This window comes from Trichosurus vulpecula, chromosome 6 (assembly GCF_011100635.1).
Source record: "Trichosurus vulpecula isolate mTriVul1 chromosome 6, mTriVul1.pri, whole genome shotgun sequence".
Lineage (NCBI taxonomy): Eukaryota > Metazoa > Chordata > Mammalia > Diprotodontia > Phalangeridae > Trichosurus > Trichosurus vulpecula.
The window spans coordinates 136,374,352-136,399,114 of record NC_050578.1 but is presented as its reverse complement, the minus strand read 5'-3'; positions in this window follow the sequence as shown (position 1 = coordinate 136,399,114).

Here is a 24,763-nt window from a genome sequence, read left to right as displayed (position 1 = left end):
GCAAAGCTTTCTGTGTTTATTTTTTGTTGGCTATAGGGGAGGAGTTGTCCTTATTTGACTAAGGAAACTTCTTCTCCAAGGATGTTATCTGTTATTGTTTCCTTGACTGGACCCCCTCCTGCCAGCAGCACTATCACATGGGAAGATTTAAAACAGGAATGAGTGAGCCTTGTCTATTGTAAGTGCCCCAATACAGAAGTCATTCCAAGTTAATGGAATTGCTATTGCCTGTAACTGAACTCAAGAGGTTAAGAGTAGGGCAGAAGACTAGCCTTGGCATCAGAAAGAACTAAGTTCAAAGCCTGCCTCTGACAAATAAAGGTTTGTTTTTTCTATAGACAAGTTACTTGTGGTCACTAAGACCACAAATTGCAGATGAATTACATTGATGAATATTATATTCCTAACCTTTTCCAAAATGAATGATCCCATGAGTTTTTAAATATTTTAAGAGAGGATGGGGATTCTTTTTCTGTTGGTTTTCTAGTTACTCCAGAGCTGTGTTGGCGTTTGGGCAGGGAGTGTGATATGGCCTTACAGCTGGAACCTAAGTCCGCTGAGACAAGAACTCAGGAATTTCTGGGTCTGTGAATCTTGGCTTCATCAACTGGGGTTCTTCCTAGGGTTTGGATGCTATGGTAATAAGCAACTCAATAGCATGTAGAGGTGCATAGAACAGCAGTGTTCTCTGTAAGTGTAGGTAGAACTTCATAATTCTTTCTGCGACATCATAAAAATTACCCCCCTTTTGAGAGCCATTGTTCCCTTTGGAAATGATGGGTCAAATTGGGTAAACTTAGTTCAATAGTGACAATAAAAAAGAAAATACACAGTCTATGAAAAATATCTGAAAAATGTATTTTTTCTGCATGTTTTTCCTACTTGAAGATTGGATGATCTCCAGTGGAATTTTGATTTGTTTCAAATATTGGCATCTGGCTAACCTTGGTCAGTGGAGCTGTTTTCCATAAAACCTTCAGCCTGCCCTTGGAAAGTGGTCTAAATCTAATAAGGTCTTTTATTTTCATATGCAAGAGAAATAAATGAAGTCTTTATGTGTACTGATTCTTTTCAATTAAAAATATCTTTTATTCCTTCTGGTGTTTTAAAATTTTGAAGAAAAAAAATTACCAATATAAAACTATTTCAGATGTTTTCAAGATAAAATTAATTTTGGTCAATAAGAATTTTATTTTGTTTTATTTTGAGAGTCAACACATAGCTTGATATGGCTGATCATCTCATTGCTGACTTGCAAAGGAAAACAGATCATTTTTGCTTCTAGGACAGATGTTCAAATGAACAGCTTAGGGATCCTAAAACAACATCCCTGCTAGGTTTCTGGACCCAGAACCTTTCAAAATAGCTGGAGTGCAAGCAACCATTTGGACATACACAGTGTCTCTTCTGGGTTCATTCTCCCAACCCTGATTCACACTGCCTGATTGTGCCTCAGAGGGTAGGGTAGCCCAGCTGGAGGTGTTCTAGGGGTAACTCTGAGAGGGTGGGGTTTGTATACCATCATTTGTGGCTCCTCCCTGATGCCATCAAGTGTGCTGTGACCTGACAATATTGATTCACTGGTTGATATCATTTACCTTTTACACAGGGATTTTTACTGAGAAGATGTAGCAAAGGTGGAAGTTATAAAAATCACCCCCCAAACCAGGAAGGGCATTGTCCCCTAAAACATACACCAAGGCCCTTAGGATAGTGAGCTCAAGCTTAAAGAAGCCGATTTCCTTCAGCTACCTTCTTACACACACACACACACACACACACACACACACACACAGTGGGATAGGGAATGGTGCAGAAAAATGGCTATGAGCTTCAATGAAATGGTAATAAGGCCCACATATAGGTAACTAACTGGGCTGAAAAGTACTTTGTGACCCTGGGCCCTGACAGGCTGTTTTTTCTTCCTCCCTTCAAGGGGTCCCCATGAGCCCTCATCAGGGCACAGTGTGGTGAGAGGTGAATTGCTTCTTACTCAGTTAGACCAGCCCTTTTCATGATATGGCACTTTGGCTGACAGATAAATCCACTGCTGGGCTGGGTCAACAAGGTTGGATGATGATGATGATGACGACGATGATGACGACGATGATGATGATGATGATGATGATGAAGATGATGGTGATGACGATGATGATGATGATGATGATGACAGCTAACATTTATACAGCACTTTGAAGTTTGTAAAGCTCTTTACAAATATTATCTCATTTAACCCTCGCAATACCTCTACGAGATAGGAACTATTACTATCTTCATTTTATAGAGGAGGCACGTCAGTCATTTTTCATTTGTGTCTGACTCTCTGTGACCCCATTTGAGGTTTTCTTGGCAAAGATCCTGTAGTGGTTTGTCATTTCCTTCTTTAGCTCATTTTACAGGTGAGGAAACTGAGGCACGCAGGGTTAAGTGACTTTTTCAGGATCACATGGTTCAAAAGTGTCTGAGGCCAGATTTGAACTTAGGAAGATGTCTTCCTCACTCCAGGCTTGGCACTGCACCACCTAGCTGCCCAAATGAGGCTGACAGAGGTCAAATGACTTGCTAGTAAGTGTGCCAAGCTGCATTTGAGCTCAGGTCTTCCTGATTCCAGGTCCAGTGCATTATCCACAGTACCACCAAGCTACCAAGTGGTTGTTGCCTTGGCTCCTGTGTCTCTGCTACTGACTCCATTGCTGAAGGGACCCCTGAACTTTCAGAGTTCACAACCTGGTCAGTTCTGTCTCCAGATACTCATTCGTGCAAAATTAGGAAAAAAAAAAATAAGCAAAAAAGAAACAGACACAATGCACTGAGAGATACATGTCACTTGACGGGGACATGATAATAGCTAATATTTATATAGTGCTTAATATGGACCAGATGCTATGCTAAGTATTTGATCCTTACAACAACCCTGGGGAGTAGATGATATTATATCCTCATTTTACAGATGAAGAAACTGAGGTAAACAGGGTCAGGTGACTTGTCTAGGGTATATTACTGAGGCCAGATTTGAACTGAAATCTTCCTGACTTCAGACCCAGCGCTCAAACCACTGAACTACTTAGCTCTCCTGTCCGTGCCACCCTTTTGGATGCTTATGGCAGTTCTTCCTCACTTAAAAGGTGCCATGGAAGAGACAGCAAGAAATTCCTTGTTCAAACCTTTTGAATGCACCCTCAATTCTGGTTCCTTTAGCAATTTAGAGACTATGGCATCACCATTCCTGTCTCTTGTTCATTCATGGCTAGTAGACCCAGCAAGCCTTCAAGTATTACATTGAAAATGGGCACAATATATTTTATTTGCTCTTTATAACCTGTCGGGAAGAATGAATCAACCCATTCCATGCTCTAAAGACTGGGTCTCCATTCTCATTGTGAATTATTGTTAAGATTCTGCTAGCCTTTCAGTGACTAACCTTAGCCTGGAGACCAGAGGTGAAGGAGTGCCTTTAATTTATTACATCGAGCTTTTCTTTCTTTGATGGATGGCAGGGCTTGGGGCTGCTGGGGGAAAGAAGGAAAAAGACAAAGAGGAAGAGGAAGGCAATGGAAAAGAAAGAAAGGTGATTGAATAAAATGAGTGTGCCTTCAGTCACTGGATGGTCTAGTTCACTTTTCCCTTTTTAAAGACCGTAGTTCCTGGGCTCTGGCCCAACCAACCACCATGGAAATGTGGACTCTTGGTTTGGGGTCAGTGAGATTCTTTCCAGGAGTAATTTTGTCTTTGCTAACTTGCAAATAGAACCACCAGCTGATCATTGCTTTAAACAAACAAACAACAACAAAAAAAACAACCTTCACATTTAATAGCATATTTATGTTAGCAAGTCCTTTCATGGGTGGGGTGGAAACCAGTATAATATAGTAGAATGAGTCATAGATACCCAGGCTCAAGACCTGGCTTTGCTAGCCTGTGACCTTGGGCAAAGCACTTGATCTGCCTAAGGTTCTTTTTCCTCATCTGTATGATGGGCATAATAAAAATTGTGCTCTCTTACCTAAAGGGTTTTGTAGGCCAGTCATCAAGTGCTTACTACTATGTGCCAGGTACTGTGCTAAGTACTGGGGATACAAAGAAAGGCAAAATCAGTCCCTGACCTCAAAGAGTTCCCATTAGGATGGATGATGTACCATGTGAATAGATAGGTTTGTATTAGATATATTCACGGCAGATGGATGGAAGAAGGGAAGACTCGGAAATCTGAGGAAACTAGGAAAGACCTCCAGCAGAAGTGGCATTGGAGCTGGGTCTGGAAGGAAGTCAGGGATTCCAAGAGGCAGAGGAAAGGAGGGAGAGCATTCCAGGCTGGGAGGCCAGCCCGTGCAGTGGCTCAGAGGTAGGAGATAGGGGAGGTGAGGATTGAGGAAGCTAGCAGAGGAAAAACAAGAGAAGCTTGGTACGAATGTAAGCTAAGTTTTAACTTCCTGACATCAAGAATAAGACAATGTGAATGATCAGTGCCGAACATACTCATTTCTGTCAAACAACAGTCATCTACAAGGGCCTGAAGACCAGCCACATGGAAGAAAGATGACACCAGGTTGAGAGAGTCCATGAAAGTAGGAAAGCAATGAAAACAACTCTTGAGGAAAATAAATTTTGCTCCTGTGCACTGGTACCTAGGAAGAGATACTCCTTTAGTCCTGGGATCAGGGGCCAGGTGCTAGATTTCCAGCTTTGTCCCTAATTACATGTGAGACTTTGGTAAACCATTTAATCTCTTTGGATTATTTTCTTTCATCTGTAACATGAAGAGATCATAACCCTTACTATTCTAATTACCTACAGCAATATCAAAATTCTGGATCATTCAGTTGTAACAACTGGTCAACCTGGTATTATTGCAAATCAATTCCAAGATGAGGTCTAGAACTTGAAAAGCAATGTTCAGAGATAAGGGATGCATATATGTGTACCACTCATTCAAGGATTCACTGGTTGGGCAAGGCCCTTAATGTAGGCAACTAAGACTGTAAATTGCAAAGAAGGTGTAGACCGGCCTTGGTAGAGGTAGTTTCCACATTTACAAATTCCTTGCACCAATGAAATCACAGGTGTAGTCCCTATCCCTTGAAATTCAATATTAATGTTTCTGGAATATACCAATGGGATGGAAATGAGAAAAAGAAATGTCACACATTAGAATGCTTATTAAGAAAACTCTAGACTGGTAATTTTAAGGCCACATCTTTATTAATGATTTCCTATTTTTAGCAAATCTGTAATCTCACTGGTGTGGTGACTTATTCTACCAGGATAGAACAAATATTTATTTTATTTGGGAGTTTTGAAACATATTAGTATGGATTATTCTGATCATGAATATCCACACTAATGAGTTTTTCAAATTTCCAAATAAAAAAATATTAAGCAAACAAATGTCTTAATTAATACAATTCCTAATACTCAGCCATATGATTTAGAAATGAACATTTGTTTCATTGGAAATCTTTTCTAATAGGATTTGTTGGTCCTGTAGGGATGCCCAAATATTTTGGCAGCTGGTCTATGAAAATGTTTCCAAGTCATCTCCATATCCCGAATACTCCTACCACTCCTTCCTATCCCACCCTTGTCTGCTATGAGTTAGTGAGTCAGTAAATATATATTAAGTGCTTACTATGTGCCATACACTCTGCTAAGTGCTGAGGTGTATTAGGAGGGCAGAGTTTATAATCTCAAAGAGGATCATAAACATGTCTGAAACGTTCGGAACCGCCGGATATAAGAAACTCTCAAAGTAGAAGGCAGAAGAATCAAAACATTTATTTAGGCTCCACAGTAACCAACCCATGAACCAGCAACCCCATTTTGATATATTGATCAAAAGCTTCCAGGCCCAATAAGTACGCCTTGAAAGAGTAACCAGGAGGCTACAGAGAAGCATGATTGCGTAAAGCAAAATCATGTTTCCCCCTCTATGGTAATAAGATTACCCACTGGACTGAAGTCTTTGTTCAGCTTCCTCCCGTAGGTCAGCTCTGCTACTGGCAGCTCCTGCTTCAGCTGTGTCTGTGGCTGTGGCTGTGACTGCAACTGTAACTGTCGCTGTAACTGTCGCTGTAACTGTCGCTGTAACTGTCTCTGGCTCCAACCGGAAAAGGAAAAGAGGATCTTCAAGCTGTCCTCTCCCCTCTTATAGAGTTTTTGACATCATCAAGCACCGCCTGAACGACCAGGGCCGATTGGTTCTTGACTTGGCCCCTCCCCCTAGCGTAGCCGTTAACACCTCCCCTCAGCCAGCCCCATGACTCATCACACAGGAAGTTGTCTGCTTCCTGGAATGCTCTTTGGGCTTCCTGCCCCGGAAGAGCAAGCCACAGTGTCCAGAGGCTTAATGAGGTAAGCTGAGTCATTCAAAGAAAACAAAGGCCATTCTGGCTACATGAGGATACAAAAAACGGCAAAAGACAGTCAGTCCCTTCTCTCAAGAAACTTACAATCTAATGGGGGAGATAATCTGCAGATAAATAAGTACAAAACATTAGACACAGGACTGATAGGAAATTATTAACAGAAGGAAGGCACTAGGCATAGGAGCCATTGGGAAGGGCTTCCTGTAGAAAGCTGAGATATGAGTCTTATCATGAGTGGGAGATGGTCTTCTCATGGGTTTTGGTGGCTTTTGGTTAGACATGATCATGTAGCTACAAAGATGTGAACATTTTCAGAAATATCGAATAGGTGACATTTCTACTTGGCATTCAGGCTACTTTGCAGGTAGTATGGAAGAGGTCTGAATCACTCGGGTACCCTTGACTTGACTAGTACAAAAGCAGCTTTGCCAGGCCTGCTCCGTCCAAGCAAAAGAGAGCCCTGCCAAGGTATTGAGTCAATTGAGAATGCACATCGACATAGTCCATATGTAGACCCTCACATCCTCTCTGATTTGAATGAGTGCTTACTGGCCCAAATTCACTGACCAAAGGCATGGTTCTCCATTTTCTGTGGAAGTATCAACCCAGTCATGTTTCCCAAGGGAAATGCTGAAAACAACATTGTTAATGACTGTTCAAGCAAGATTAGAGAAAACATTTGAAGTTGGACAAACGTAAGAAACCCCGTTCTTGTCAAAGAGCAGCTCACAATACTCTCATTTCTTCTTTGATTCATCTTTATCTTGGAAATACAGCACTCCTTTGAATCTGTTCTTGGCCGGGGCAATTCTGAACCTTTCCTGAAGCTGGGGCTGATAAGGTATTGATGAACTCTGTTCCATTATCTCAAGTAGGAGACAAACTATAAACCCTGTGGGGAATCATGACATAGAAGCTTCGGTCCCTAAAAACTCAGATGATCTCAATTGTGAAAAGCGATGATTTCCTCAGATCTGCAGCTTGATTTAGGTTTGGACAGTCAGTATTCAGAGGTGTCCTGTGGAAGTTTATCATCTTCCTACAAATGCCTACAAATTTTCATTAGCATTCTTAGTTTATAGGTTAGACAAATTCTTGACATTCTATGACCACTGGAATTATCAAGCTGGATAACTTTAAGGACTGATGTACAGACTAAAGAGGACAATTCTACTCTTAGGATTCCATAGCTGCATCTTAGTCCCAGGTGCTTAATGTTAGCCTTTTAAAATGGCAGTAGGTATATCAATATGTATACCCCAAGAAGGTGGAAGTTATGCTTCTTACATGATACTCTACATGGGTGCTTGAGGTCCCTTTGTGTCTTTGGCAGGTTCTCTGCTTCCTGAGGCCTGTTTTTGCACAGCCTATCATTACCAACCCCTTCTCCCAGCCCCTAATCTCTCTTCCTCTTTCAACTTCAAGTTTACTTCATGAATTAGTTCAGGCTCTTCTTCCTTTCCTGGGATCCTAGCTGTTAGGATTCTCTTTCTCCTCAAATAATAATAAGCACACATCTCTTTACATGCTATGTCATTGTTGTTCAGTCATGTTCAGTCATGTGTGACTCTTCATGACCACATTTGGCGTTTTCTTGGCAAAGATGCTGGAGTGGTCCTCCATTTCCTTCTCCAGCTCATTTTACAGATGATAAAACTGAGGGGAACAGAGTTAAGTGACTTGCCCAGGGTCACACAGCTAATAAGTATTTGAAGCTAGATTTGAACTCACAAAGATAAGTCTTCTTGACTCCAGGCCTGGCACCACCTGCTATATCTTTCCCCAACCCTGCTCCCCCTCCTCCCAATTGGTATGTAAACTCCTTGAGGGCAGAGATTGCTTTTCGTTTGAATTTGTATCACCATAATCTTCCATATAGCAGGGATTGACTGGACCTGTGATTTCATTGGTATAGGGAACTCTTGGGTGAGGAAACTCCATCTACCAATGGCCAGCTCAGTCCTTGCCACTTAGAGTCACAGAGAATTGCATAGAGCACTGAGATCTTAAGTGACTTGTCTAGGGTTATATAGTTGGGATATGTCAAAAGTGGAATTTGAACCCAGATCTTCTTGGCTCTAAGGATAGCTTTCTCTAGTACATAATAACTACTTAATAAATGTTAATTGTATTGCATGGTATTGTCCATAGCTTAGCACAGTGCCTGGCACATAGTAGGTGCTTAATAAATATTAGCTTCCTGTATTATGTCATATCATATCATAGCATATTGGGCTGTGTTGGCAAACTTGGCCAAGGAAGCAAGTCATCATTTTGCTATGACTTAGTGAAGGTGAAATTCTGCTACAAATATATTATCCCTTGAATGTAGCCTTTCCTAAGAGCCAATGATTAGGGCTATGAGAATACTTATGAAGCTCTTAAAGACTTCTGTCAGAATGAAGGAAAAAAATTATTAACCATTTTATAGTTTCTCTTTTTTTTTCTTTTAATTTACTATTAAAATAAGCTGAAACCCTTAACAATTTTGGCAGCTGATCTTACAACTTACTAAGTAGGCCCTCAAGGTGCCCAAGCCCTGGCTTCCTTAATTTTCTTTGGATCACTTTTCCAAGGGTAATCCTTTGGCCCTCTTTGGATTGATAACTTGTAGATGCCAACTAATCACTGCTTGCCTTTGCCTCTCCAAATACAGAGAAAAAGCCCAATTCTCTGGGACACTGTGTTAAATCTGGAACTCTGCAAGCCATTTCTTCAACCAAAAAAAAAAAAGAATAGAGATATCAGGAAGTAAATAAAGGGCACATCTGAAAACAGTCTCCAGATTCCAGGGTATCAGTGTTTTTTTTTTTTAATGAGCTAATAAAATTTAAGAATAAAAATGTGGAAGTTGGTAATTAGAGAAGAATCGTTGTGTGCCGGGTAACTAATGACAGCTGACATTTATAGGGCACTTTAAGGTTTGCAAAACACTTTGCATACATTATCTCATGAGATCCTCACAACGGCCCTGGGAAGGAGGTGCTATCATTAACCCCATTTTGTAGATGAGAAAACTGAGACTTAGCAAGATCGTCTTCTTCATGGGGACACAGGTTGTAATTGTCTATGGCATGATTTTACCCTGGGTCTTTATGATTCTAAGACTAGCTTTCTACTATACTTTCTATGCTATATCTCTCCGTGGCTCTGTGTATGTGTGTATACACACATATATATTTATACGTATATACGTATTATGTGTACAGTCGATCCTCAACAATTATGCATTTAACTTTCTCAACTTCAAGCATTCAAGTGATTTTATTAGTAACCTCATTTTCACTTTCATGTTAGCAACTGAGCACATTCCTGGCTATGCACAGTAGAGAAAAACTGAGAAGTGCTATGCACACAAGTTTGTGGAGCAGCAGGTGTCCTACTAAGGTGGCTTGGCATACCTGACCCACTTGCTAGAGACAACAAGGCTGCCATCCCCATCATCAATGGTAGACTCAAGGTTCAACCTCAACTGACCTCTGCTGTGCTCACATACCCTGAGGCCTTTAATGATCTCAAACAGCCCATGAAGAAGACATTGCTGATAATTTCAAGCTGGTGTGCCCTCCATGATATCCAATGCCTTCCACCAGCCATGAAGGGCAGAGGTGATGCTGGGACCTCGCCAGTGTCTGTGTCTTCTGAAAGCAGTGACTAAAGTCCCAGCTACCTCCAAGGAAGGAAGATCTGGGCTTAACTCCTGTCTCTGATACACCTGTGTGATTTTGGGGAAGTTACTTAACTTGCTCAAGGCAACTCTTTTCAACTATAAATTACAGATAATTTGCTGATATTGTGGAGGGAGTTTCCATACTGGGAGTTACTGATATAGAGAAAATAAGGTTCCTTCCACCTACGTATATATCTATTTCTTTCTCTCTCCACACACACATGTATATATACATAGTATATACACACTCTCTATATTTACATATACATGCACACATATACCCATATACACATGGACGTATACCCATACACACATGCACGTCTGTATATATTGTCATGCTGTCTGCCGTTTGTGTCTTAGAAAGTGTTTGGGAAATTCCAACTAGTATCAAATTATAGATTTATAGGATCCTAACCCTAGAGTTAGGAGGGATCTCAGAAGCCACCTATTCCAATGCCTTCATTTAACAAAGAAATTGAGAGAGGCTAAGTTAAGGAGACTGGAGATGGTTATGATCTTGTGAGCTTTGAGAAGTTTTGAAAGTGAGCTAGCTGAGGTTTGGAGCCAAGTCCACACTAGGGTTTTCAGTGAGCCCAGCTTTGAGGCCCTAAAGAACAACCTTTAGGACCCATTCAGGCCAGTGTCACTGAGAAAGGGTTCAGTGAGTAATAATAGTACATTTGGACATGAACTTGAGAGGGCCAATATTATATAGAAACTGTTCAGTTTGAGCCCATTTCCCTCAAAGACCTAGGAGGTACAGGTGAGAGAATGACCCCAAAGCATGTGTGTGTGTGTGTGTGTGTGTGTGTGTATGACTATGTGCATGACTGTGCGTATGGATGTTTCTAGTTCTGTTCTTATTATGTCTTTGAAGTAAATATCCCTTTGTAAACCCTAGTTGTTATTAATTGTTTAAATGGAAGTGGGAGGCTGGTCATTGGTGGCTGACAACGGAGAGACCACAGTTGATGGGAACTTAATCCAACAGCATTAGAAAAAGACATTCTAATATTCATCAGTAGCACCAAGATGTTGAGGGGGCAACTTTACTGAGAGAGTGACGCCAGAGAGTACTTACTTCAGAATGTTCAACAAAATAATTGGTTTGAAATGTGGACTAAATGTAAAAATAGGATTTAATATGTTCTCAATTCCTTTCACTCTTAGTTGGCCCATGTGAATTAAAATAAATCTAAGTTTCTCTTCCCCTTTATACTTAGATTAAGCAGATTTATAATTTTTCTGTGCCACCAGACTATAATGAACCGATTCAAGTTATCTTACTTGTTGAATTCAGCTCCTGAAACATTTTTTTCCCCTTTCAACTTCTTATCCACTGAAATCCCTGTGGTTGCATACAGTTCTGACTCAGACATAAGGAAAAAAAATCCAGAAGGGGCCAACTGATTTTTGGCATTAATTAGTTTCAAGCAGTCTATAAATACTTTTTTAAAAGATCAACATTTTGTTTATTCATGTTGAACCAGTTAAAAACAGGCCTTACCAAATTTCCCCAAAGACATACATACACATGCCTTTTGACAACTGACTAGCTTAGGTCTTAAATTAATTCAAGTGTCCTCTTGGTGATTTGAATCCAAGAACTACAATAAATCATCTGTTGGGTTTTCTGTATGTTGTTCCCTTTGATCATAACCAGCTTTCTTTACAACATTTTAAAAGATGTCTTTTGTGATGAGTAACTTGGGTTATTCATGGAAGCGGTTATTCCCCATATACCATTTGTATGATCTTTATTGCTATTAACCAGTAATAAGTAACATTACTGTGAGGCTCAGTATGCTGGGCTCCAGTCTGTCCTCAGCTGCATGTTGGTTATGGGATCCTGGGAAATTCACTTCACTTTGCCTCTCAATAGCTCACCTTTTTTTATCTGGAAAATGAGGGGAATAGATTCAGTCATTTCAAAAGTACCTTCTGACTCTAAATTCATAATTCCATGATAAGACATGGGTTCAAGTGTTAGCTCTGACACATACTGGCCATGTTACCCTGGGCAAATCAGTAACCCTCTCCATGCTCCATGCAGCTAGCTCTTTAAGAGTATACGTCACAAAGAAGGAGCCGATCTTCACTGGCAGAGGCAGTTTTCCCATTATAAGTTCCCATAGCAATGAAAGGTTCAACTTCAGCCAGTCCCATCATCAAAATCATGTAGCACATTAAGGTTTCCAAAGTTTTGTATATTTGGACCTCACAACAACCCTATGAAGTTGGTACTGCAAGGACGATTCTATGTGTAGATTAGGAAATGTCATCATAGAGAAGACAAATTACTTCCCTGTCATCACATAGCAAGGAAGTGTTACTGAAGTAGGAGCCTGGCTTTGAATCCAGGTCTTACAGACTCCAGGTCCTGCATTCCAGCTATTACAGCACTGTACCTTATGAGCCTGTGGGCCCCAAATTCTCTTCGCTTCCTCTCTGGAAGACTTGCAAGGCCTACAAAGGGCTTGGTTCCTCTTGTTAACTCTGTCAGCCAGCGAGCAATTACAAGTTCCATTCCATGATTTTATAGTCCCCTTTCTAATCATGCCCCAGATGTAAAGCAGCTGATACCCTTATTAACCAGAGTGCTGAGTTACAGATGGGTATTTCTCTTTAAATAGAAAATAATTTGACTCCAGCTACTGTCAAATGGCTTTCCATAAGATGGATTGTGAGGAAGTCACGTTATCACTAAGTGGGATTACTTGAACAGCTTTAAAAACTCATCCTCAATCTTCCTTCTTAAAAAAAAAACCTGAAATAGCAACATCAGTAAGAAAGTAAGAAAGCTCTGGCAATGTAGTGAATCCATGTTGCTGAAGGAAGTGGAATAATTCTGTAAAGAATGCCCTGTGAAATATCTCGTATGCTGGGCTGTGCCTTCCCAAAATGTGAATTCTTTCCCTTTGTGTGTTGTCAAAGTACTGGATCTAGGATCAGAGAACCTGGGAGACAGAATCCTGATGCTGCTATTTCTGTTCCGCTTTCTAGGCTTCATTTTCCTCATCTGTAAAATAAGAAGGTTGGACTACCAGATCTCTAAACTTCAGTCTAACTTGCAGTTCTATGATCTCTTTCTCCAGATGTTCAGTATTTGTTTCTGAACTTTTCATCAATAAAAATTTCAAATATTATATGAAAGCTTGTGAGATTAAAAAAAAAACTTTAAAAAACTATGCCCCCACAAGACTGTGCAAAGATATGTTAAGGGGCAGAGCCAAGATGGCGGAGTAGAGGAGGCAATCAACCACCCTTTCCCAAAATTCCCTTCCAAACAACTTGAAAATAATGACTCGAATTGAAATCTTGAGTGGCAGAGCCAACAAAAGGTTAGCGAAACATGTTTCCAACCCAAGATAACTTATGAGATCAGAAGGAGAGATGTGTGACATGAGGTGGAGGCTGGCCTGGAGCCCATGTGGATTCAACACTAGTGTTTGACTTTTCTTGACCCTATTACGGGTTTTCTTAGCAAAGATACTGTAGTGGTTTGCCATTTTCTTCACCAGTTCATTTTACAGATGAGGAAGCTGAGGCAAAGAGTTAAATGATCTGCTCAGGGTCCCAAAGCTAGTGAGAGTTTGGGGCCAGTTTGAACTCATGATGAGTCTTCCTGACTCCAGACCTGGCACTCTATCCACTGAGCCACCTAGCTGCCTTTCCTAATGAATATTAATGCAAAAATTTTAAATAAAATGCTAGCAAGGATATTATAGCAATATATCTCAAATATCACATACTATGACCAAGTAGGATCTGTACCAGTAATGCAGGACTGGTTCATTATTAGGAAAACTGTAGGTATAATTGACCATATCAATAACAAAACCAACAAAAATCACATGATTATATTAATAGATGCAGAAAAAAAAACTTCTGACAAAATCACTAATCATTCCTATTTAAGCATGAGAAAGCATAGGGATCAATGGAATCTTTATTAAAATTATAAGTAATATCTATCTAAAACCCAGAGTGAGTATTATCTGTAATGGGAATAAACTCAAAGCCTTCCTAATACAATCAGAGAAGCAAGGATGTCCATTATCAACACCATTATTCTATATTATATTAGAAATGCTAGCTATGGCAATAAAAGAAGAAAAAGAAATTTAAGCAATAACAAGTCTATGAGGAAAAAATATGGAAAATTTCTCTGATAAAGGCCTCATTTCTCAAATATTTAAGGGATTGGGCCACATTTATAAAAATAAGAGGCATTTTCCAATTGATAACTGGTCAAACGATATGAACAGGCAGTTTTCAGATGAAGAAATCAAAACTATCAATCATCATGTGGCTCTAAATCACTATTGATCTAAGAAATGCAAATTAACACACAACTCTGAGATACCACCTCACACCTATTAGGTTGGCTAACGTGACAGAAAAAGAAAATGACAAATGCTGGAGGGCATGTGGAAAAATTGGGACACTAATTCACTGTTGGAGTTGTGAACTGATCCAACCAGTCTGGAGAACAACTTGAAACTATGACCAAAATGCTTTAAAACTGTGCACACCCTTTGATCTAGCAGTATCACTATTAGGTCTGCATTCCAAAGAGATCAAAGAAAAGGGGAAAAGGACCTATATGTACAAAAATATTTACAAAAGCTCTTTTTATGTTGTCAAAGAGTTGGAAATTAAAGGGATGCCCATCAGTTGGGGAATGGCTGAAAAAGTTGTGCTATATAATTGTGGTGGAATATACTGTACTATAAAAATGATGAGGAAGGTTTAAGAAAAACCTTCGAAGACTTCTATGAACTGATACAGAGTGAAGTAAACAGAACCAGGAGAACATTGTACATAGTAACTGCAACATTGTAGCAATGGTCAACTATGAAAAACTTAGATACCCTGATCATTGTGTTTATCCTTCATTTTTGAAGAGGACCATGACATCAGGGAGATGATGACATGACTTGCAGTTGACTTCGATTTGAGTGAGGGAGGACTGTTCAAAGTCACCAGCCTCACTTTCTCCTCCAGGGCCATCTGGGTCCAGTGGCCAGATATTCATCAGGATGACTGGAAATGGCCCAGGATGTTTAAGAAGTGAGTCAAGGCATGGCCCCTTTAATTAAAAAAAAAAATCAAACTGGGAGGGGAAGACCTTCAGCGTTGCTGGTCAAAAGAGAAAGTTATTCTTGATATTCACTCTGAGCCAGGAGGGCCCAAAGTATAGCCATTAAGTGGAGCTTGGACAGGGACTTATTGTGGTCCAATCTATGAGCTCCAGAGTGAAATGAAAGCTAGAAGGAAGGAAGGAAGGAAGGAAGGAAGGAAGGAAGGAAGGAAGGAAGGAAGGAAGGAAGGAAGGAATCTAGCAAGTAAACCCCAAGTTAAGTGTGCAACTTCCAGACAACAAAATTTACCTTCCTTTAGGGAGGGAGAGGACAAGCTCAGTTACCCAACTGGCTGGGTCCCCATTCAGACAGCTCAAAGGTTGTGTTTGTCTTTCATTTTCAAAGAGGTCCATGACATCAGGGAAATGACTTGCAATTGACTTTGATTTGAGTGAGGAAGGGTTGTGCAAGGTCACCATACTCACTTTCTCCTCCAGAGCCATCTGATCAAGATAATTCCAAAGGACCCATGATGAAAAATTATATACTTCTCCAGTGAGAGAACTGATGAAGTCTGAGAGCAGATTGAAGCACATTTTTTTAACTTTCTTTATTTTTCTTGTGTGTATTTTCTTTTGTAACATGGATAATATGGAAATATATTTGGCATAATTTCACATGCATAATCAATGTATTCCTTGCCTTCTTAAGGCTTGTGGGAAGGGAGGGAAGGAATTGGCAACTCAATTTTTTTTTAAAATAACAGTTAAAATTTTTTGTATACAGTTGGGAAATATTTGACAAAATAAATAAAAACATAAAAAATGCACAAAAAAACAAGAAACCCCCCAAAATATCTTAAACCAATAGCAGCAGTCTCCTCTTGAGAAACCCATAATATTTATTCCAAAATCTCTTTTCTCTTTAAACTTTCCTCCGCACCCTCTCCCTCACCCTATCCTCTTGGCTAAGGTGAGGTAGCTGCTGGGCTTCCTTTTATATCAAGGGGAATAAATCTAGAAGTATTAAAAGGATAATATACCACTGAGAGACAGTTCCTTTGGAATGTCTGGGGCTGTAGCTGGTAGAACATGGAATTGGCTTCTTTCCCTTAACTCTTGCTGTCATCCACAATAGCAACTTGAACAGCATCCCTGCATAAAGTCAACAGGAACTCTAACTCCAATCTATCTTCACCTCCCCTTTTCCTCTGTTCCTTACTATTCCAAATATCCTCCAAATCCTTACTCTTTATAAGCTTTACCATATTCCCAAGGTCATCAACAGGGGTTCTGTGAAATCTGCATAAAGGTTTACTTGTTTACCATGGTTACTTTTGGCATTTGTTCCTATCAACATGCAGCTGAATGAAGATGGAGAAAATCATGTAACAATTATGACTGGATCCACAACAAATTTATGTTATACAACCCTGACTGGGCTCTCACTGCTGCTAAGCAATCCTAGTATACCTCCCTTGTCAACTCACTATCTCACTCTCTACTGCAGCTCTTCCAAACCTTTTTATTCCTCCTCACACCTCCCATAGCTCCTCTCCTCTGTCCCCACACTATTATTTGAGAACCTTTTGTATCATGTTTTATAGGAAAAAACTGAGGCCATCTGCCATGAGTTCACTCTTCTCCTGTCTTTCTCATCTACCACTCAGTTACCTTCTGACCTTCTCTCCTTCTCTCTGTCTCACATGATGAAGTGGCCTTACTCTTTACCAAGGCTGACTCCTCTGCTTTTTCAAGAAATACCATTCCATTCCATCTCCTCTAATATATTGTCCACCTCTGTCATCTTTGCCATTTCTCTCATTTTCAATCTCTTCCTGTTGATTTGCTAATTCCCTACTGCCTCCAAATAGCCTATGTCTCCCCCATCCTGAACAAACCCTTATTTGATTCTTCTCTCTTGGCTATCATGCTGTATCACTTCTGCCATTTGCAGCTAAATTCTTCAAAAAGGTCATCTACAGCAAATACTTCTACTTTCTTTCACCCTCTTCTTAACCCCTTACAATTTAGCTTCCAACCTTGTTGTTCATCCTTCGTTTTCAAAGAGGACTAATGACATCAGGGGTGATGTCTTGCCTTGCATATCAATTGGATTTAAGTGAGGCAGACTTGCACAAATTCCTCAGCCTCACTCTCTCTTCCAGAGTCATTGAAGTCCAGAGGCATGACAAAAGTTAAGATGACTAGTGATGGCAGTGGATGACTTTGGCATCTTTGATGCCTAAGTTCTAGGTGCTCCACAGCACCTCCTTCTGTCACGTTCATGCCATTAGAACAAATGACATCCATTCAGCCTAGGGAAGTCTTCACAAGCTTGTGGTAGACATCTCCCTAACTTATTGATGGGTTTGAAGCATGTCGGCTACTCTCAACAATAGCAAAGAATTTTACGTGTTTTATTTTGTCTTTATTCTCAGATTATCCTCTAGCTTTTGCTAACAGCCAAAGATTCAGCTGGCTATCACCTGAAATCTGTCTCCTGGCTAAGTGTCTCCAGGCATCAATCAGCCAAATGCTCCACAATCCTCCACTCCCACGTCCTCACTTGAGTGCATGGGGAGAGAGTGCTCACATCTCAGAGCATCAAGAAAGGAGGTAGCTCTTGGCTGAGTCCTGAAGGAAGCTTAGTATTCAAGGAGGCAGAGGTGAGGGGGAAGGGATTCTGGGCACATAGGACACTTTTTCAAAGGCACACAGACAGAAGATGGAAAGTCAAGTTCTTGGGAATAGCAGATAGGACAGTCGGGCTCCAACACAGAGTGTGTGAGCTAAGTCTGAAAGTGTAGAGAAAGAGGGCAAGGAGGATCATTTGCTCCACTTTCCAACAGGATGCCCTCTTCTTGAGGGAGTGGGGGTGTGTAGGTATGAGAATCAAATTGCAATTTGAGGAGGTGATGGATCACCAAGTTCTATTTAGATGCTTTGAAAGTTAAGAAGTGATACTGTTATATGTCCTGTAGCTCAGGTCTAACTTTTTCCTTAAATGTTATAATTTTAAATTATCTTCAGGTGTGGGCTGGGGTCAGCTCCTACTGGTTCTAGAAAAATGATCTTAAGCTTTCAGTGTGGGCATTTACACTTCAGAAACTGGCAAAGGCTATGTGTCAGGGCTTGATCTATTGTTTTATTGGTTGTCCAGACTTAAGATAGTGATGGAGAAAATGGTGATAATGTCGATTGAAATTAAAAATGTGTCAAAACAAAAACATGTTGTTATTTTCTGTGCTTAGTGTGGTACAGTGGACATCTGGATCTCAAGTCAGTGGACCAGAGTTGAAATCCTGGTCCCATCATTTATCATGTAAGTGAAGTTGGCAAGCCAAGTCCTGTGTCTTTAAACCCAAGAGTGCTCTTGTTGCTCATCTTTCCCTTTTACTTTACCTGACTTTTTTCAAGTCTCAGCTAAAATCCCACTCTCTATAGGAAGCCTGTCCTGACCCCTGTTCAGTCTAATGCTTTCCTCAGTTGATTATTTCCAATTCATGCTATATTTGGAATGTTTGTACACAATTAGTTGACTGTTGTCTCTTCCATTAAACTGTGAGCTCCTTGAGAGCAGAGACTATCTTCTACCTTTTTTTGTAGCTTCAGTGCTCAGCACAGTGCCTGGCACAGAGGAGGTACCTAATACAGCCCCCTAGTAACTTAGTAATAAAAAGTAAAAACAACATTAATATAGCTAGTATCCTATCACAATCAAAATGGAATATAATACACTAGAAATGGAATAAGAAATAGCTGGTGGTGTGGTGGATGGAGCACTGGGCTGGGAATCAGGAAGACCTACGTTCACATCCACCCTCAGACACTAGCTATGTGTTTTTGGGCAAGTCACTTGATCCTGTTTGCTGTAGTTTCCTCATCTATAAAATGAGGTGGAGGAAAAAAAAGGCAAACCACACCAGTATCTTTGCCAAGAAAACCCCAAATGGGCTCACAAAGAGTTGGATGAAACTGAATGACAACGACAGCCACCTGATTAGTGCAAATAGCAAATCTACTGAGGTGGTGGCATTATTCAAATTTGCATAGAATATTTCCACTGGACTGGAACCAATTACCATATTTTGCATAATTATAACTTTGAATAGTGCAATTATACTGCATGTGACTACTTTGTGGGACTCATTATTTAGACTAATCAAGACCTAGCTGTAAATAGAGGTAGATATTAATTAGCAGGATAATGGTTGCTCCTTGAAGGAGAAAACATCTTTGTATCTCTCCCAGCATCTGGTACAGAAAGAACGCACAACAGATGATTAATACATGACTATAATTTTTTTTAAATGAAGAGAATATATATATATGTGTGTGTATGTATATGTATGTGTGTGCATTTACATACATACATTGGAGAGGCAGTGTATTGTCAGGGATAACAGTGTAGTGTAGTTCATGGTGCTACAACTTGGATGAATCACAAATTTTTGTGTGGAAAGGAAGATCTATTTTTTCTTGTATTTAATTGGTTTTGATGTATTCATTAAAATTGACTTACCAAGATACAAAGTGACATAGACATGTTTGAATATGTGAAGATAACCTTTGGATCAGTGGGGAGGAATAATTGACTATACTGCAAATGCTTAGTACATTAAAAAAAATTCTTATATTGCCCCCCCACCTTAGGGATAAGGACTAGACCTGTGATTTCATTCTACTTTTCAGACACTTCAGAGTCTTCCACACAAGAAAACATCAATTGGGGGAATATTATTGTTTCTCATTTTAACTAAGATAGTACACTGGTGTTTAATAATTCGTTCTTTGAAAAAGGAATTCCATTAATATTTCCTCATGGTGGGAACTCCAGGAACTCTACCAATGCTGGATGACCCCTTCCTTGCAACTTAGAGACTCTTGAAAATTTAGTTACCTACATAATTGAGAGGTTAAGTGATTTATCCAGTTACACAACTAATATGGGGTCAGAGTTAGGACTTGAATTCAGGTGTTCCTAATTTGGAGTCAAGTTCTCTATCCACTGTACTAGGGGCCTATCCTCTTCCTCAAGTTAACATTTAAGTACTTACTATGTGCCAAGCATGAACTTAGAGTGAGAGGTGAGGGTAGGAGAGGGGGGCAGGGATATAGATGCAAGCAGAAAAGAAAGATAGGCCTTGCCCTTAAGGAGCTTACATTTCAATGGGGAAGGCAATATATAAAAGGAAACTGAAAAGGGGGTGGGGTAGAGAGTTTTAGTAGAGGCTGGGCAGGAACAAGGCATGGTTGACCTGGGAGTTTTCCTTATAATGGAGTTCCTGGGAGGAATCAGCCAATCAGAGGAAGAGGCCACAGGGGCAGAGTGTGCTTCCAATGTGCCATGTCCAAGGGTGGAGGAACTAAAAAATTCAATAAATAAATTACTGTGCAGTTTCTACTGAGATTTGTGATATTTCTTCCTTTCTTCTTTTAATTGAACTTATAAATGAGAAAACAAATCTAGACATAGATCTGGGATCTGTGAAATGTTTTTTTTTAATCTTTAGTGTATAAAGAAAGACTCACAGAGATATTGCAAGAAAGCGTTTTGTGTTTTAATGTTCTATGGATGCAGACTTTGTCCTGTGTTAGTTTTTAAGTGACACTTCTTATTGGAAATGGAGAGGTCATGAGCATGATGAAGGGGAATAAGAGGATATGAATTGCAAGTGTTTCTATTAACCTACGCAGTACAAAGCAATTTCATTGTCAGTGGTGTTTATGTTATAATTGCTTTTAGTGAGAGTTCATTTTAAAACAGGATTCGATCTAGAATTCATATGACAGGGAGGCAGATTTCATTTAATGTAAGAAGGAACCTTCAAACATGGAATGCACATCTTGTTATAATAGCATCTTAGATTTAGAGTTGGAAGAAACCTTAGAGATTACCTATTTCGACCTCCTCCTTTTAAAAGTGAGGATTTTTGAGAGTCTGTTTGAACAGGCACATTATTTAAATCGCGATATTTTTGGAGGATTTCACCATGTATTTGAGACCCTTCTTCCATTTAGATGCTGCATCAGTTGCATCAATGACATACCCCTTTGGTGAGCCTACATTGCCCTGTTTTATACCTCATTTGATATTAGTGATCAGAAAGTTGTCCAAGCAGAATTGCAGTAGCACAAAGGAAATGTGAACTATACAAATCTAGAGACATCTCCATCCCAAATGTTCTAAAGGATACTTGTGCCCAACCTGTAGTAGAGCCTTCCTAACTCACGTTGGACTGATGAACCACAGCCAAGACGTTGTATCCTGACCCTAACATCATGACATCATTGGTTCTCTTCGCATATTGTCTCCCCCATCAGACTATGAGTTTGAGAGCAGGGATTATGTCTTTCTTTCTTTGTATATCCAGAGTGCTGGACGCATTGACTGACTGCTCATCATTGGGCTAAAGGCTAGGGACATAGTGATAAACAAAAGCAAGATGGTCTCTGCTCTCAAGGAGTTCACATTCTAATAGGAGATAATACATATATGTATGTTTCAGCTGTCAGGTGGACTCGTTATGAAAATGCAAATTGTTAGTGTTATTAATTATAACCAATTAATTTTATTTGCTCTAGAGCTGCGATTTCATTAATTATAAGGAACTCACTGAAGGAAATTTCCTCTTCCATTCAGATTAGAGTCTGTCCTTCAATTTATACTCTTATAAAGTTGTTTGGGATACTTAGAGGCTGTGACTTACCCAGCTAGTTTGTGTCAAATTGAAATTGGAACTCAGGTTTTTCTGACTCTGAGAACTGATTATACTGTGCTGCTTAACTGATTAATATATTATTAATTCATATCATACCCATTAATATTATAATCACAATAAGATCAAGAGATTGGGGGGGAAAAAAGGAATCTGGCGTCACAGGAAGAAAAAAAATGCTTCTCAGCATCCCAGATCCTTCACCACACTGTCAGCTAAGCTAAATATTTGTGTAGGATGTAGAGTTTTGCAGATGTGTGTGTGTGTGTGTGTGTGTGTGTGTTGACATGAAAGCCTACTTCTTTCTTATACTATCCTAAAAATGGGGGAAAAATAGACCAAGAGCTTGGGAAAAAAATAGAGTACTTTATACAAATATTATCTCATTTTATTCTCAAAACAACTGTGGGAAGTAGGTGCTCTTATTATCCATATTTTATAGACAAAAAGATTGAGATAGGTGTAAGATAAGTAACTTGCTAGTAAATATCCAAGGCAGGATTCAAGCTCAGGTATTCTTTACTCCAGGTCTAGCATTCTGTTCACTATGCCTCCTAGTTGCTTAGGGGCAGTGAAGGGCATACAGGGATGGCCCTGGGAATAACAATGGTAAATACTAATTTGTATCTTTTCCCTTTGTGTTCATTCTCTATTCTGACCCACAGAGATGAGGGAAATGGTCTAGACTGGAAGAGTCAGGCCCTTCATAATTAATGGCTAGTCAGTCAGAACATATCCTCTCTGATAGCCCCATTAGAAGTTTACTCTATTCCTTCGTGTTTTTGACCTTTACAATCAGAGAACTTTAGTGATTGGGAAAAATATTTTACAGGAAATATAGCCACAGATTCCCTTCCATAACATGGGAAGTCTGAAGCTAGTTAATGCTTGTACATTTGATCCCTCTTAAATGTAGCCATTCGGGGCCAAACGAAGAATGAAGAGAACGTTCTAATGTTCTCACTTAGGCAGTTGAATCAAAGTCAAACAAATATGGTGTTTTAATGTTTCAGTGGTGGTTCCTACTGATTCACCTTCACTGAACAAGGCTGTCCCTCATTGCTTTTTATTGGGGCTCTCATGGAGTGCCAGTCTGATGGATAAATACAGCTTTCACTTGGAGACATGTAGAAGGGATGCACCAGAGGCTTGGTGTGGGGTAATTTTGCAGTATTTGCAGCATGTTGCTTGATTATTTCATTCCTCTTTGAGATTTAAGCATACCATCTATATTTCTAGTCTTATTTCACATTGTTTCCCTCAATGCATGCAACATTCAAGCCAAACTAGTAGGATTCTATGATATTCGCGTCAGCAAATATTTATTAAGCACCCACTGTGTGCCAGGCACCAAGCTAAGCATTGGAGGTACAAAGAAAGATGAAAACAATGAGCTGACAATGTTGTTCTGTTTTCTGCTGCACTAGCCTTAAATGGTTTCTGTTCCTTCCTTCATACCTATCTGTAGTGGCATCCTTCTCAGAGCAGGACCTTCCTTATTGTCTATGACTCTCTATTTTTATGTCCCCTCCCCATTTGCCATCAGGAGTTGGAAACTTCTTGTCAGGCTCTATGCAGACTGACTGACTCTCTGTCTCTCTCTCTCTCTCCCTCCCTCCCTCCCTCTCTACCTCTTTCTCCCTCTCTTTTTCTCTCTTTCCTCTTCTCTCATTCTCTCTTGTTCTTTCTTTCTTTCTTTCTCTTTATCTCTATCTACCTGTCTTTTTGTCTCTGTCTAACTCTCTGTCTCTTTGTCTTGCACTGGAGTTCAGGTTGGAGATTTTATCACCTATCCGCAATAGTCTCATTTATATAGAGAGATGACAGTGGAATTCTCTCTTTGCTCTTTGGGTAGTTTGAAGGATAATAAAATAAAGTCTAGGAAAGTTAAAAACAAAACCTTTTTCCAGGCCATACCAGACACAGTGCTAAGAACTGGAAATGCAAATTACCAGCAGAAAAATAGTCCTGGCCCTCAAGAAATTTACATTTCAATTAAGGAAGACAGATACTGAGACTCTCAACTCCATAAAAGGCAAAAGGAAGAACTGGGGGTGGGGGGAAGTACCTGAAAAGAGGTAGAAGTAACTTAAGTATTGAAGCCTGGAGAAGAATGGAGACATGGTTGGCCCAGACCTCCTTAAATTGTAGATACTAGGAGGAACCAATGAAACAGAAAGAAAAGCTGCAGGGATGGAAGGTGCTTCCAGTATGAGAAATAGTCCAGGAATGGAACAAATTTCCAAGGCAAAGGTGTTTTTAATGGCATGACAGACAAAGTCCTGTGGAGGTGAGTCAGCAGAGCAGTCTGGGGAATAGCTGCACAAAATATTGTATTGTACAAACTATGCAAATGAAACCAACATTGTTCATTTTCCCTCAGAGGAGAGAAAAGATCTTTCTCCTCTAAGCATCCATCATAGCCTGGGATCTCTGCCTTAAGTTGGGAAGGAATCTTTCTAGCCAAGGTTCTTTCTGGCTAGTTACAATAAGTTGAGCTATTCCCTGGTAGCTTCTTCCAACCAAGATCTGAATATCCACAAGGAAATGCACATTCCTAGGCTGACCTTGTAAGCTTTAATATGTAGAGAAAACAAGATTAGAATAATAAAAGCGATTAGGTCATAACAAAAGCACAAAGTGTAAAGGGTACTGGTCAACAAGCTGTGAATGAGTAAGGGGCCTTTGAGAGCTAAAGCTTTGTATGTCCTCAGGTTTCTCCCTAAGGGTTGGGAGCATCTGGACACACCATTGGATACTTTCTAAACTGGGAGGCTGAAGCACCCTACCATGAGCTGCTCTCTTAGGTCTAATAATAACAGTAAGTCCTAATGACTGGAGCACTCTCCCTGCTCTCCCAGCCACTTCCCTGTTTCCCTCATCTCTGCTGATCTTTCTGTGTGTGTCTCTGGCTGCCTGTCTCCTC